Source organism: Prosopis cineraria, unplaced genomic scaffold (genome assembly GCF_029017545.1).
Source record: "Prosopis cineraria cultivar Desert tree isolate PC_DT_omini unplaced genomic scaffold, ASM2901754v1 PC728, whole genome shotgun sequence".
NCBI lineage: Eukaryota > Viridiplantae > Streptophyta > Magnoliopsida > Fabales > Fabaceae > Prosopis > Prosopis cineraria.
In genome coordinates this window covers 12,511-27,936 of record NW_026556053.1, presented here as the reverse complement: position 1 = coordinate 27,936, position 15,426 = coordinate 12,511, and the positions used below count along the sequence as shown (strand labels likewise).

The 15,426-nt window shown below is 32.3% G+C and overlaps 1 pseudogene; it reads left to right on the top strand.

Moving 5' to 3' along the window:
• The first annotated feature begins 8,658 nt into the window (after positions 1-8,658).
• On the top strand, positions 8,659-12,420 carry LOC129298155 (uncharacterized; annotated as a pseudogene).
• Positions 12,421-15,426: the final 3,006 nt, after the last annotated feature.

Here is a 15,426-nt window from a genome sequence, read left to right as displayed (position 1 = left end):
AATTTATGTAAATAAATAACTAAATATATCTTACTTAAAATAAATTCAATAAAAGACAAGAAAATTAAATTCTTAAATATGAAACATTAATTTTACAATAATTAATGAAGATGATAATATATAAGTTGGTCCCTAATAATATCACAAATACTAGTCATAGTTGATGAAGAAGATGTTACGGATGAATATTTATCACATCATGGTCTTCTTGATCCTCATGGTCTTCCTGATCTTCCCTCTCATGACGCATAAAATCATAATTAGAGTTAGAGTATCTTCTAATGAAATTATGTATCGCCATTGATGTAACAACAATTTAAACTTGTATATCATAGTCATAGCTAAGCATGTTGTGTAAAATTGCAAACATGTTCTTTCAAACTCCAAATGTTCTTTCTATTGTGCACCGTAAACTTGAATGAAAATAATTAAAGACCTCATTATTATTTACAAATCCAATTGATCTTCTAAAATCAGGAAGATGGTAGCGTTCCCATCTATACAGACCAAGATATCCATTTAGTGTTGGATAGCCAGCATCCACTAAATAATATTTATCTTGTAAAAAAAGATTACTATTAATGCCTGTAAGCTGGAAAATCTAACACAAACAAATTGAACAAACAAATATGCCTGAAGACAGATGTGGAAAATTCATGGATCGAGTTATCAGAGCATGGTGAAAAATGCGAGCATTATGTGTAGTACCCTCCCATCCAGCCAAGACAAAAATAAAGTATATGTCCCAATTACACACAGCCATTACATTTTGCATAAGGATTCCTTTTCTTCCAATGTATTTTAATTTTTCACTAGTAGGGACTACACATGGAATATGTGTGCCTTCAATTGCTCCAGTAGCATTTTTAAAGAATGGCCAATATTGCTTATCATTTTCTATTTTGTTTGATACGTGACGAAAGGACTTGTCTTGTGGTTTGTGGTTTGATATATTCTATTGCAAGTTTTGAGCAAGCTATTAAAACCTCATGAAAATGTCTGTGAATAGTCTCTCCTGAATGTTGAAATCTTTCTTGTGCCATCCTATTTCCCAACCCATGTCCAATTATATTTAAAAAAAATTGCAACCATCTTCTGTACTCTCATTCACCTAATATCTTTCAATTCATGCCGTGTCAATTCACTACATAATTGATGAAACACATGTGGTTCCATTCTAAACATTTCATAGCAATGAGCTGGGTGTCCCTCTAAAATTTCATTCACCTACAAATGACCTGTATATTCACTATTTCTTTATGGCTCTTTGCACAAGTGTTTTGTTGCATACAACCCAATGAGAGCACTAACTTTTTGGGCTCTCTTTAGCCTTTTTTAGATGACTCTTCCATATGTCTTGCTACCTGTAGGCAAACACATAAATAATATATGCACTTAGTTTCAGTTATAGATACATCTAAATAAGTCATCTATAGAAATACCAATAACTTTTCCACAACATTGTAATACTTGATTACCATATATAAAAAGTACATAAGTAGTTCAAGAGGCTAAATAGGTCAAATTCAACAATATAATATAAACATGTTAGACTACTCTTTAAGTAAGATCATATGCTCATAACAAGTTTTAAAACTCTAATAATCAACCATTTTGTAACATCCATATCTCAACCACTCTAAAACACTTTCTTCATCATCCTTCATTATCAAAAATATCACCCTAGCCTCTCGAGACATGAAGAGTGACATGCATCGTGAAACCTAATATTTGTCAGTTGCAACTTCTCCCATTGTTTGACTATAGACATAACTTTAGGAATTGATATTTCCTTAGCCTGTTGAGATTCTTCCTTTATTATCTGAGCTATCATGCTCATTGCATCTTTTATTTGACTTGTATTAGGTAACTTGTTCTTCTTTCTACTATTACTGCTTCACCCTTCTTCCTCTTACCACTACTTCTACTTAAGGTTCCTTGAGAAGCATTTAGAACTACTCTATTAAATTCACGGCTTACTCTAATAGTTCCTAAGATCTCATCACTATCTCCTGAACCTTCCTCCAAATCAATACCCTTATTTGCCATATTTGGTCGATACACGTCTTCGTCCTCACCTTCATTCCTATTGTAAATATTAGGCAAAACTTTACTTGAAGGTACCCATGCTCTAGGTCCATTGGCGATGGTACCTTGGAACAACTCGATTAATTCATTGGCAAATGGTAATCCTTTATGTCTGAATTTCTTGTATAATGGATTTTCCTACACATAAATTACTAATAATATTACAGAATACATAAAAAAATAAAATAAATATAAGTCTTACATAATAACATCATACCAATATCTTCTTCTCCCACTAATCATCTGAAGCATCCATAGTATTGTTTTGTGTAATCCCAACCCAATCCTGTCTCACTTGAAACTAACTTATCCCACAGTACCCACTCTTTTCTCATATTATCCCACTTATTCTTAAATTGTTGTCTGTCATATTTCTATTCAGTCCTCTCATTGGAGGTAGAAATTATGCTGAGCCATCCTGCTTTGGTAAAACTACCACCATTTCTTTGCAATTTTCAAACTTGGTCTAAACAAATGTTAATAAATATTCTAATATTTCTTCGATCCCATGAAGCTTTTGACTTATTGTTACTCATTATACTATATAAAAAACTAACATGTTAATTATAGGAATTGTAATTAAAATATTACATGACAAAAACTTGGTAATTTTCAGATGAGTTAAATTCAATAAAGACTCAAACAGCACAAAATTCAACTAAATGACCCTTATATATGCAAAACATACTGTTTGAGAATAAAGCTCCAGTAATCAGTGATCACACAGACCAAAATTAGCACAGAGTTTGACTAGGCATAAAACCAACTTTCAATACCTTTTCCACAATTTGCAAATGTACAAGATTTTGACTAAAATCAAGTTTCAATAGCTAAAAAATCAACTTCCAACAGTTCTCCCATATTCAGCACAGAGTTTGACTAGGCAAAAAACCAGCACAGAAATAACATGAAAAATCAATTTTCACCCACATTATTATTTGCAAATGTACAAGAGTTGTAATGGCCGAAGTAAATGGTTCAAATCACACAACTAATCCATCAATCGCAAGAAGAAATCTACTCGTGCATAGATCATAGTGAAGAGGAAAACAGAGTCTGACCAAGATCAAACATTGCGCCTGACCAAGATCATCCAAAAAAAGGTCAGAAAAGATCATTTACCTCTGAGCCACACTGAGTGAAGAGGACCACGAGCAGATCGGCGATGGATCGAGTAGATCAAGGCAAGAGAGTGCAGATGAAGCTTAATGCCTTCTTCTACTATGGCAGGAGATCATTACCACTGGACACAACTCGGAGGAGGCAGACGGAGGAGGCGATGCCTCAAGGGTTGCACAGCACGAGAACCACAGATCTGCATAAAGTTCGCGGATAGCCAAAGATCATTGCCTCCGTGAGAACCAACTGTGAGACGGCACAATTGTTAAAGGTGGGTGGATGACGGCAGAGACGACACGATTGTGAGATGGCGGATATCGACTACGTTGGGGGTGGGTGGACGACGGCAAGAGACGACACCATTGTGAGGACCAACTGTGAAGATCAAACGAGAGAGGAGATAAAAAATGAGAGAGATCTACAGACCGAATGAGACAAATGAGAGATCAGAAAGAAGAAAGAGAGAGCACGTGAAGGGCAACATGGGTTTTCACAGAAAGAGAGCACGTGAAGAATGTAATAACGATATCAAGATTTTAAGTTGAAGCTGGTTTTTCACAAATAATGGATTAACGTGTACTTTGCCTTATCAATTAATTTTTGCCATTTTGTAGTGTTTCGGTAATTTGTTCAAAAAATCGATTGTGGGCTGAAAAATTGATTTTCTCTTCTATCCAAACACACGCTATATAATTTAAACAACTTTTAGTTATCAAATTAACTTTTAAAAATATATTAAATACAAATTCATTACAAAGTTGGCTTTCATCACTTTAATTTTTATCAAATGAATTTTTGACAAATGGACTTTTGGCCAACTGAAAACTAAACACTCACAAATCTTATTTGGATTTAACTCTTCAAGATCAAAAAGGCAAAAGTCCTTTTTTGCATTACTTTTTTTTTTACTATCATAACTACCCCTTCCCCATAAAGGAGGGGGCACACTCACATCACATACACACCTGATAATATTTTCCCAAGCTATTTGAAAATAGAACCAACAACCTCTATTTTTCAAAGAAATGTGGAATGCCATTGAACCAAGTGGTTATTGGCATATCCAAAAGAGCTTAATGTTATTTAGTTATATGGTTAAAGGTCATTTTTACTCTTAAGATATATGTGAAAGCACATAAATGACCATAAACTTGACTTCAGGTCATTTTTGCCTTTCAACCACTAAGAATTTAATTTCTATAATCCTGCCGTTAAGTCCATCCATTTTGATTGTTATTGTGGTCCACATTTAATTTTTTAATTTTTTTGTTATAAAATATTTAAGTGGGTCATACCATTCATTTTTTAAATATTTTTTCTCCCTCTCTTCTCTTGATCTCTCTCCAATCCTACACCATTCAATATTTAATTTTTTTATAAAATTAGAATGCATTCAACTAAAAGACAATGCTTAGAGAAAGAGAAGTTCATGCAAAACTATTTGGAACAATCATCAATCTCATTCTTCACTCGTAATCCCTCCATCTGCCCTTAAGAGTCTCTAGGAAGCTCCTCTTTGTCTCTCTTTTTCAAGTCCCTATCTCCCTCCTCCCTATGGTTTCAAACCATTGAGCAAGTTTTTTAGCAACCTCAATAGTGACCTTTATTCTGGAATCCAAGACTTGAGATGGCAAGTATAGACTTCTTCTTCACCAACCCTTCCAAGTTTTCACCAAGATCGATTCTCAGTGTGGAAGCATTCTGTAGGACCTAGCAGAAACTGACAAACTTAGACAAGTTGGTATCTTTATTTCTAATAGAAAAATAGGGAAGCCCAGTGTATGAGTCTGCAAGAATAGGGTGTGTGTCCTCCAAAGGTTATTGATAGAGAGCTCGAGTGTGTGTCCATGGATTCTTCATGCAAGCTTCGACAAGAGGGAGAGGAAGGAGGGGGAGAGAGAAAGTGGAGGAGAGGAGAGGGCAAAGTTCTTGTTTCTAGTAATGCGGCAAGTCTTATTTCCACCATCCCCTACGAATACCACATACGTCGTGTCCTTCTCCACCTCCACATATGCTTCTTTCACTTGCTACCTCAATCTGTCCTCTCACTCTCCCTTCTTCCCTTTCTACTACACACATACATATACTCTCTCCTCTATTCACACTAGATACCTCACAGGACCTTGGTTCACTAAAACTGGAGGCAATAGTCAAAACCACAAAGTTGGATGGAGATAGTGAATTTAAGGGAGTCATTGTCAAAGATGGCTTTGGCACACTCTCTAAGGAGCTTAAGGGCCCTTTTAGAGTCTTGGGAAGGGTCATTGGAGATAGAGGAACAATCAACAGAAGTGTGGTTATTGCTGTGCATGTCATCACTATTAATATTACGGTATTGATAATGATGATCCTTATAGCCAAAAAAATTCATGTCATATATATGTTGTATTATATGGATGTGATCAAGCCACTAACACCATCTCCAAGTTCATCATCTCCAGTCGCATTAAAGAGGAAGATGTATCTGGCAATTGTAGGGAACTTGATGAGGCAACTAATAGTGATCGAGAACCAAGTAGGCACATGGACCCCGGATGAGCATCATGTGCTCATCACTGTGATGAAATTTGAACCATCCAGATTTTAATTTGGATGATCCAATTTAAAAGATTATTATATATTTTATTTTTATATTTATTAAAATAAAATTTAAAAAATTATAAAATAATTTTAATAATTTTTTTTATTTTTAATGTGATCTAAATTTATTTAGAGGGTCTAATTTATATTAAAAATTTTTATTTTATTATAGTTAACTATCCAGATGTACTTTGAATTGTTCAAATTTAATCTAGTGTTAATCTTGGGCCTGTAAAAGTTCATCTAGATAGTCAATATATATCAATTATAAAAATTTTAATATTAAATTAGACACTCTAAATTAAATTTAGATCACATTGAAAATAAAAATTTATTAAAATATTTTATAATTTTTATATATTTTTTATTTTAATAATATAATAATTAATAATGCTTTAAATTTGGACCATCCATATCAAAATTTGGATGATCTAGATCTCATTATAGCGATGAGCACCATCATTGTGATGAGAACCAAACCCATTCCGTGCACACACAGGCAGCCACCCATGTAGGTTGGAGGGAAAGTGCGGTTCTGTTCGTGACGTTGTATCCATGTTGCCAGGAGTAAGACTTGAACAAAAGAGAGAAGGAGATGGATGGGAAGAGAGCATGGAGAAGATACATGAAGAGGAAGGGACACCAAGGGCTATCGAACATATGAGAAGGATAGCGAGAAGGGAGGAGAGGAGAGAGAGAGAGAGTATGGAAGAGAGAGCGGAGAGTGGCGTATGAGGGGGGTAAGTGTGAAAAAATAATAAAAAAATGAAGTGAAGCCCTACTAACAAATGTTTCACGTTAGGGGCATGGAGGGAGTAAAATTCTGAGGCTAAGAAATAAAATTAATTTTTAATTGAGTTTAGGTTATGTGTGAACTTTTATATATGAGTAAAATGACCTTTAATTCTTAGTTATAATTAGTAAAATACCCATGCACGTGTAACATATTTTTTTTAAAATAGGTGATATTTACATTTTTATAGAAAGAATTTCACAAAAATAACTTGTAGAGTTGTAATAGACACATTCTTGATATTATTCATTATTTATAATTTTTTTAACTACCTATATGTTCTGATATTTCAAAACTTATATTGTTTATATATTTTTTCAACCAATCAAATTTTATATGGCAACAATTATATATCATAAAACTTAAGTCATTTTAAGTAATTATATATTAAAATTAAATGTATTTTTTATTATATATATCATCCAAATAGCTTTTAGTTTATCAAACTATTTTTTTAAAGAATATTTAAATATAAATTTCATCATAATAATAATTGACTTTTAATAAATGAACTTTTAACATACAAACATTTGCCAAACTGAAAATAATGTGCATTTTTTTTAGGGGGTATTCCTATTAGATATACTTATATAACTACAATGTAAGCTATTTTTTTTTTTAAGGTTCATTTCACAATTTGTATACAAACTAGATAGTTTTTAATATCGTAATTCGTACATGAGAGAAATAAAAATTTAAAAATATTTATTATTTTAATATTTAATTTAATTAAAAATATTAAAATAATAAAAATAAAAATTGCATATGACTCAATGAAATGTGAGCAGAAAAACATTGCAAGAATAAAAAACATATTTTGCAGAGTCTCAAAGAAATTGAAATGTTTAAGACTTGCGGGTGGTGTCACTCTTTACAAAAGATATATTTTATATTGCTGTATTTATGATTATTAAAATGCATCTACTAGTCGATTGTATTGTCATATGGCTAATAGCACTTGATACATCTTAGTGGCATAAAGGTTGTGGGTTTAATTTTATTTGGTATTGTATGTAAGCCAAAAACTTATTTTCATCTATTGAATTTTTTAATTTGAGGATTTATTCAAGGTTTAAATTAGTTCAGATTCTTTTATGTAGACTAGATGATTTAACCTTGCTTAGCTTAGTCCAAATTCTAGTATAATTTCAAAGGAAATAGAGATCTCTTATCAAGTACTTCTTTCATTTTAGATTATAAGATATTTTTTGGACGAAATTATATAGATATATTTTATAACTTTATTTTTTCAAGAGACAAATATAACTTTCAAAATCACCTTTAATTTTAATACTATATTTAAAAGAATATTGAAAAAAAATATAATAAAAATAACAATATTAAAAATGTATTATTAATAAAATTTTATTTTTATTCAAAATATTTTATATTTAAAGTATTTTTTTAATAATGTTTTATAATATAAAACAGAAAGAGTATTTAAAGTGACTGTAGAAAGAGTATTTATAATATATCCTTTAAGTCTAGCTCGCAGCAAGATTTTAAATTTTGAGATTTGCTTTGTTCTTAGTGTGAATATGGCCCAAGAAGGGAGTTTAATGGGCTAACGGGCCGGGCTTTCTAGGCTTTCGTTCAGCCATTGATTGACATTTCCATTTTTGACTTCGATGATAAAAGACAATGAATCTCTCTCATCCACAATTTTCAATTCGAACCAAATTGCAACCTGCGTATTTCATAATCTTATTGTGCTCCTTCCGATACCCAAAATTTTTCGAACCCTAATTGCGCAAATCGGTGAGTTGTCGCTTCGGAGCTTCTCGCATCAAGCAAGATTACGTGTTCTATCTTTGTTTTTTTTTTTTTTATTTCACAAGGTACTTCAATTATCCTTCTTCTCCCAATTGTTGATTGTATTTCTTTTATTATTACGTGTTTGGCTTCCAAATGTTCTTATGAAGAAGGTGAGTTTGTATTCGTGCTTCTTCCGGTGGTTTATAAATTCATATATCTGTATTATGTTTCGCTTTTCTGTATTTATTTACGATGTTCAGTGGGATTTTATGTTTGGAAATGCTCTAATTTTTTATTTATTGTTGGTTGATTGGTTTCTCCTAGGAAGACGGAAGACTGGGGTTCTTTCTGCTGTTTGCACTAGTCATATTTGAACCATTGTGTTGCATTCAAACATTTCGCCATGAAGTTCCTAGAGTTTGCTTCTCTAGATCGGTAATTAAGAAATTATGAAATCAATTTATTTGTGATGGATTTTGAATAGATATTTATTTATAAATTGTTCAATAGTATCTTTCTAACATTTATAGGCTGAACGATTTCTTAAGTCATTTGGATATGGGAGAACGTACTATCAAAGGATGTCTTGAAGCTTACACGTGTGAGGAGAAATTGACGACTTCAGTCAGAAGATTTTATTTTGTGTATTCACTTTGGTTGGATTGGTATTAAAAAATTTTACTTGGCGGTGGCTTCTTAGGCAAGCACGCTGGAGCTGACAAAAAACTCTCTCACAGATTGTCTCTAAGTCTGGACAGCGAGGTAAATTGGCTGGGAGGCTATTCCATGTTGCAGTTTTAATCTCAGTAAATTTCGCTTTGTAAAATGTTGTTGCAGTTGATAGTGACTTGGTGTATCGCAAATATATAATTGTTGGGAGTATTTTTAGTGCCTTGGACATTTTTTTTCAAGCTAACTTTCACTGTTTGCTATGTTCTTTTTTATTCTGTCTTAGATAGCGAATTTTTGACTTCAGAATTGATGTTCTTGGATTTCTTATTATAGTCTGTCCTATTATAATACTTGGTGTTCATTGAATAATTTTATGCTGTAATTTACTTATTTAAATATTTAAATTTCAGATTGCTGACTATCTTGGAAGTCATCTGACACTGACTCTTCTTCATCGCCTGATTGCATATCTAGCAGATCCAGGTGGCCAATTGTTCCTAGATAGATTTTGGAAAGGGAAAAATAATTTCAGAAGTTGTATGACATGTTTATCTCACACTTTGTTTGTTTCCAGCCGAGGGACATTGGTCTACTTGTCCTTACCCTTTATCACATGTATCCAGATTATGAATTCAGGTATCTTAGTATCTTATGCTGTATCAGAGATGCTTTTATATGTTGAGTGAAAAGGAGGATTATATGGGTAATGGTATTGTCAGCTTATATGGCGACATGGCAACCCACTATATAATCCCCTTTTGATTGCATTGGGAGTGTTGTCAAGGTTTGACAGACAGTTCATAAAACTGTTGCTCTTGTAGCTGAGAGTTCAAGTCTCTCCATTTCCCAAGTATTTGCTCCGGTCATTTATCTAGCCGGTTGCTGTTGCCTCAAGTTTTATTTAATGTTCCGGTGGTATATTCCATTTTACTTCCCATAATATCATATTCCTACTCCTTTAATGGTTTATAGTGCAGTTAAGCTCACCAATACTTCGCAGAGGAATCGTGGGACAGTTTTAAACAGATTTTCGATACCTACATGCTTGAAGCCTCAAAGGTGCTCCTACTAAAAGGGACTCTTTCTTATGTGAATTTCACTTCTATAATGTTTGCATTTTGACCAAGGGAAAGGGATCATATTATGCCCAAAGTTATGGTTGAGAATAGGGAGGGAACTGAAGGAATTAAAGAAAAAGAAAGGCAGGCTGATTGAAATGAGGGTTAAATTGTAATTCTTCTTCCCCTTGTTTAGATGCTATAAACTTAATGTGGAAAAAGTAATGGAAAGTGAGATGTTAAATAAGTGAGAAGAAATAATTATTTTTTATGATGTTTGTAATAAAATATTGAATGATATTATAAGTATAAGTAATTATTTTTCCTTGAAGGTACCGATTGATTTATGATATGATTCTTTTTTGGGGAATAAAATGCAAGTAGGAGAGGATAAATGATTTTGATGGAACATAATTTTTGAAATCCATAGTCATGTTTGGCATTTGATGGAATTACAAACTAAACAAATGCATGATTACTCTCAATATCTACAAATCTTAAAATATTCATTTTTTATTTTAATCAGTTAATTTTTTAAAATACTATTAAAAAATGTTTTCAATATTTGTATTTACGTTTTTATTGATACAAATTTTTTAAAACTCTTATAAAATATTAAGATATTTATGCAAATACTTAAATACTCTTGGAACAAAAATTTTATTTTTTATTTTGCTAAACATGTGATCTCCAAGCCATATTTTAAGGAGGTTTCTTTATTTAATCAACACTTTTCTTGAGTACCAGCTGTCCTATCATCTTCTGGATGCAATGTTGATTCCTTTGAATGAGAGAATCTCCAGTACCAAAATGGAATGAAAGTTGAATGTGATAAGATCCAACCAAAAATGGATATTATCGGGATTTCATTTCTGCATCTAAATTATACTGAAAAATGCTGCATACTGAACGGGACACGCTATTTTCCAAAGTGGGGGAACTTGGAAATATAAATGAGGGAAGACTGTGGGAAGTTCATTGAAATTCTCCCATTCTCTTCCCTTCATTTTGAAAAATGCCCTGATCGCCAAAATATCTGTGAAACCTTCCTCCCAATCCTCTCTATCCAAAAGGTTCAGTGCCATTTGCCATTTGATGGTCTACTTGGTGTATAAAATGAATATATTCTATATATCTAATTTAGATCATTATTGCTTATCAAGCCTCTTGTAATTACTTGCTGTAGTATGCTGGTAAGATATGTTTTGTCTTACATGTTATTGACTTATAGAACCACAATTGCTTATGTTGTTATGCATGGCGATGAGAGGCATACTGGTAATCTCATTTTCCGTTGGATTCCTTTGGTTATGCAGAAAACGCTGGGCTTTTTAGTTGTTATTGGGTATTTATGGTTGGTTTTTGCCCCAACGTGCTGCACTTATCTCTAATTTTGCTTGGCTTGTCTACTGTAGGAATGGCTTGAAACCAATGGGGGTGTTTCTCTGCTAGACACTCTGTACAGGGCCCTGGATGAGGTGAGTTTTCCTTAGAGTCAACTCCAGCGACAACAAGTGCCATTTTGCTGATTATACCTTTTGATGCAGGTGGTGAAGTTATCAGATTGCGAAATATATAGTTATGACCCAGATTCTGAAGCGGATCCGTTACTAGAAAGAGGGGCAATGTAATATTTTTTTCCACCGTCATCGTCACATGGATTTAAAAAGTTTTATTACGTTATGGTCACTTGTTTTCACTAGCAAACTATCCTTATAAGGTGTTTTGATGGTTTCTTCAGATGGTCCTTTAATTTCTTTTTCTACAATAGGAAGCTTAAGAGGATAGTGACTTTCCGTTTTGGCTGTTATAGGTGGGTTTATTCGGAGTTCATTTTCATGACATCGGGTTTTTTGGGTCATAACAATATTCATCCTTAGCTTTTTTTGTTGTTGTCTTTGGCAGTAATTTGGTAGCTGATGGGTTCCTTATGGATGAGACACAGTACGAGGAAGATGGAGAAATATTTGCTGACATGGATATGTAAGGACATACAATGGTATATATATATATATGTATATGTCAAGATCGTCAACTATTCTGTAATGTAATATAGAGATGTTTTGTCTGAGGCCGAGGGAGTCTTATAGCATCTGTATCCTCCTGTATGCAAGTAGGTTTAGCTTCTGCATCTTCTTCCGCTATGCGGCTAGTAACTAGTATCGTGGTTTGTAATCATCCAGTGTAAAATTGTAGGTCAATTAAGATGATGAGTCTTGATAGATATTTACATATATAGAGTGTAATTTTAGCTTCTGGAACATAATTGGCAAGGACTTGCATGGTGATACAAATTGATGTTGTATTTCGAGGGATTGTGATCAAGGTTTTTGACACAAGCTCCTTTAACATTTACTTGTTTGTAAGCAACAGAGACTGTCTGTCTTTTACATTCATAATTTAATTAAAATTTCTTGGATGGTTGAATGATTTTGCTAGGTGATTGGCAAGATCATATTCATTCCCTGCAAATTTAATGGAAAGAGAGGATGGAACCTGTCTTGGGCTGATTTCTAACAAATAAAAAAGTTTAAGGTGTATTTTTACTATTAAATTTTTTCTTGAGGAACAATTTTACTCTTGTACTTTTAAGTGGAATCATTTTACTTTGAATTATCTTTTGAGAAGCGTTGGACATTTTTGTGGAAGGGTTTTTTTGCTACTCGAAAAAATAATTCAGAAATAAAATTGTCTTGCTTGAGTGTAGGGGTAAAATTGTTATTCAAAAAAAAAAAAATTCAAGAATAAAATTATACTTTAACCCAAAGGTTAAATTCAAAGAAGACTTCTTACCAATGTTAGCATGAGATGAGTACGAGTGATATATACTCATGTTGCCACATGGAAATTGAAACTTCACTCCACGTGCTTTGTGATTGTCAACCAATTGAATTGTTGTGGATGAGTGTGATCCATCCATTGGTTTGGAGACAATTTGAAGATATGGAGCTCACAAGATGGCTATGGTGGAATCTCTCTAACCAACATGGGATGGGGAGCGAGTGGAGTGCCTTCTTTGGTGTGGTTAATTGGTGGATATGGAAGAGATGGAACCTCTTTATATTCGAAAAGAGAAAAGTTAGCAATGAGGCAATTATTGAAAGTTTCTATGCAATGATGAGGTCCATGAGGAAAGCCTAGGCTACCTTACTGCGCAATACAAATAGTATGCTACCTAAAACAAAGGAAGATATGAGATGGGTAGCACTGAGGAACGGATAAGTCAAGGTAAATGTAGATGGTGTCAATGCTCATACTTCACAAGTGGGTGCATGCGGTGGACTTATCAAAGGATTTGATGGGAACTTTATTATTTGCTTCATTCGTAGATTGGATGGAGGAGATAACCTGACTGTAGAGCTATGGGCTTGTATACATAGGTTAAAGATTGCTTTGGATATTGGCTATTGACATGTTATTTTGCAATTTGATTCTTCTAAAGTAATTTTTTTTATTGGACATGAAAATTAATGATAATCATTTGGATGTTGGTATAATCATTGAGGCTAAAACTCTAATAGCTCGTGATTGGGAAGTTGTTACGAGACATGTGCATAGGGAGGCAATCAAGTAGCGGATCTCTTGGCCAAGAAAGGATTATTTGTTGTGCATGGGTTCTACCATATCAACTGCACCAAATGAGCTACAGAACATATTGACAAGAGATAGAGAAAGAAGGAGAAATAAGATAGACTAACTTGCCTATGGTTTCGCTTTATCTATATATATAAAAAAAATTGCGCCTTAACCCATTATAAAATATAGCAAAGGGTTAAAAATTTTTACATAATTTTATTTATACTTTCTTTCGCATCTTATTTATATTTAAAAATTTCAAATTTTTAGTAATTAAACTCATTAAAATCTTATATCCTCTCTATTTCTTTATATTATAATTGAGAGTTAATATCTCATGCATTGCATACCCATAAAATATAGTTTTATTGGAAAGAGGACGGAACTTGCCTTGAGTTGATTTGAATTTAAGCTTGTTCGGCGTATTGTTAGCAAATGTTAAGGTGCATAAAGGAGAGAAATTAAGAATGTTTATAACCTCCTTCCTATGGCTTTTAAGCAAACTTGTATGGGTCTTGGGTACGCTATATATGATTTATGAATAGCGTGGCTGGTTAAAATTTGTACGTTACGCTTAAATATGCAAAGTGGGTTCAAAAAATTGGTCATAATGGCTTTCTCTACATCACTAAAGCTGTATCCCATTTGCATTTATAATATTTTTTTGAATATAACTAGGAAACTTCATTCACAAGAATGTAAGCTGGTACAAACTAAGAAGTAGCAACAAAAAAAGAGAAAACACAAAAGGACCTCTCAAGGAAATATAAACAAACCTAATGATGAAGTTTGTGAAACAAATTAAAATCATAAGGAATATTATAAGCTAATTTAGCCAAATAGTCAACAACCATTTGTATGCATAATCTGAAGGTCATGAAAGTTATTATCTTAAAAGCATTTGCAGAAAGTTCTTGCATTTGCTGAAAGTCAATAAGCATTTGATGAAGCAATTAAAATTCCTAAATTCCCATACTGCCCTCTAATTCCTCATAGAATCATGAAAAGAACATATCCTGGCCTTGTTCAACACGTTATCAATTATTTTGAACACGGCCTGTAATTTATTAATTATTCTAAACAAAGAATAAATGTCAAATAAATATTCATGTTTATATTAGTTTTATCCATGCTTTTTTGTTATCAATGGTGCATGATGTTATTGTTTTAAAAGATAAATTTTTATTTATTTTCATGTTAGATTAATGTAATGCACATGGCTAAAATATTTAAATATTAAACAAAGAATAAATAAAATTTTAACCCTCATAAAAAAATAACATAATTAACAATAGGGGGTTTTGAAAAAAAATTAAAAGTTAAGGGGGTTAATTTTAAATTTTTAAAAGTAAGAAAGGTTATATGTAACTGTCTCTAAATTTAGGGGGGTTTTATGTATTTTAACCATATAAACTATGTACAGTATATACTTTTTATTCAAATATATATTCAAATTTTCTTTTTTATACAAATATACATATAATTATTATTCATCATATCAAATTTTATATTATTTATATACTTTTTCAAAAAATCAAGTTTTATATTACAAAAATTATAAATCACAAAACTTATATCTTTTTTAGTAGTTTCAAATAACCTTTAATATATTAAATTGACTTTAAAAAAGGTATCAAAACGTAATAGACTTTTGATAAATAATTTTTTGTGAAATTAATTTCTGATTAAATGAACTTTTATCAAACTAAAAACTTCAATATAGTAAGATTAATAAGTGGTTTTGTATCAATAACATATGTTTCTAAATTGTGCTTTGCAAAGTAT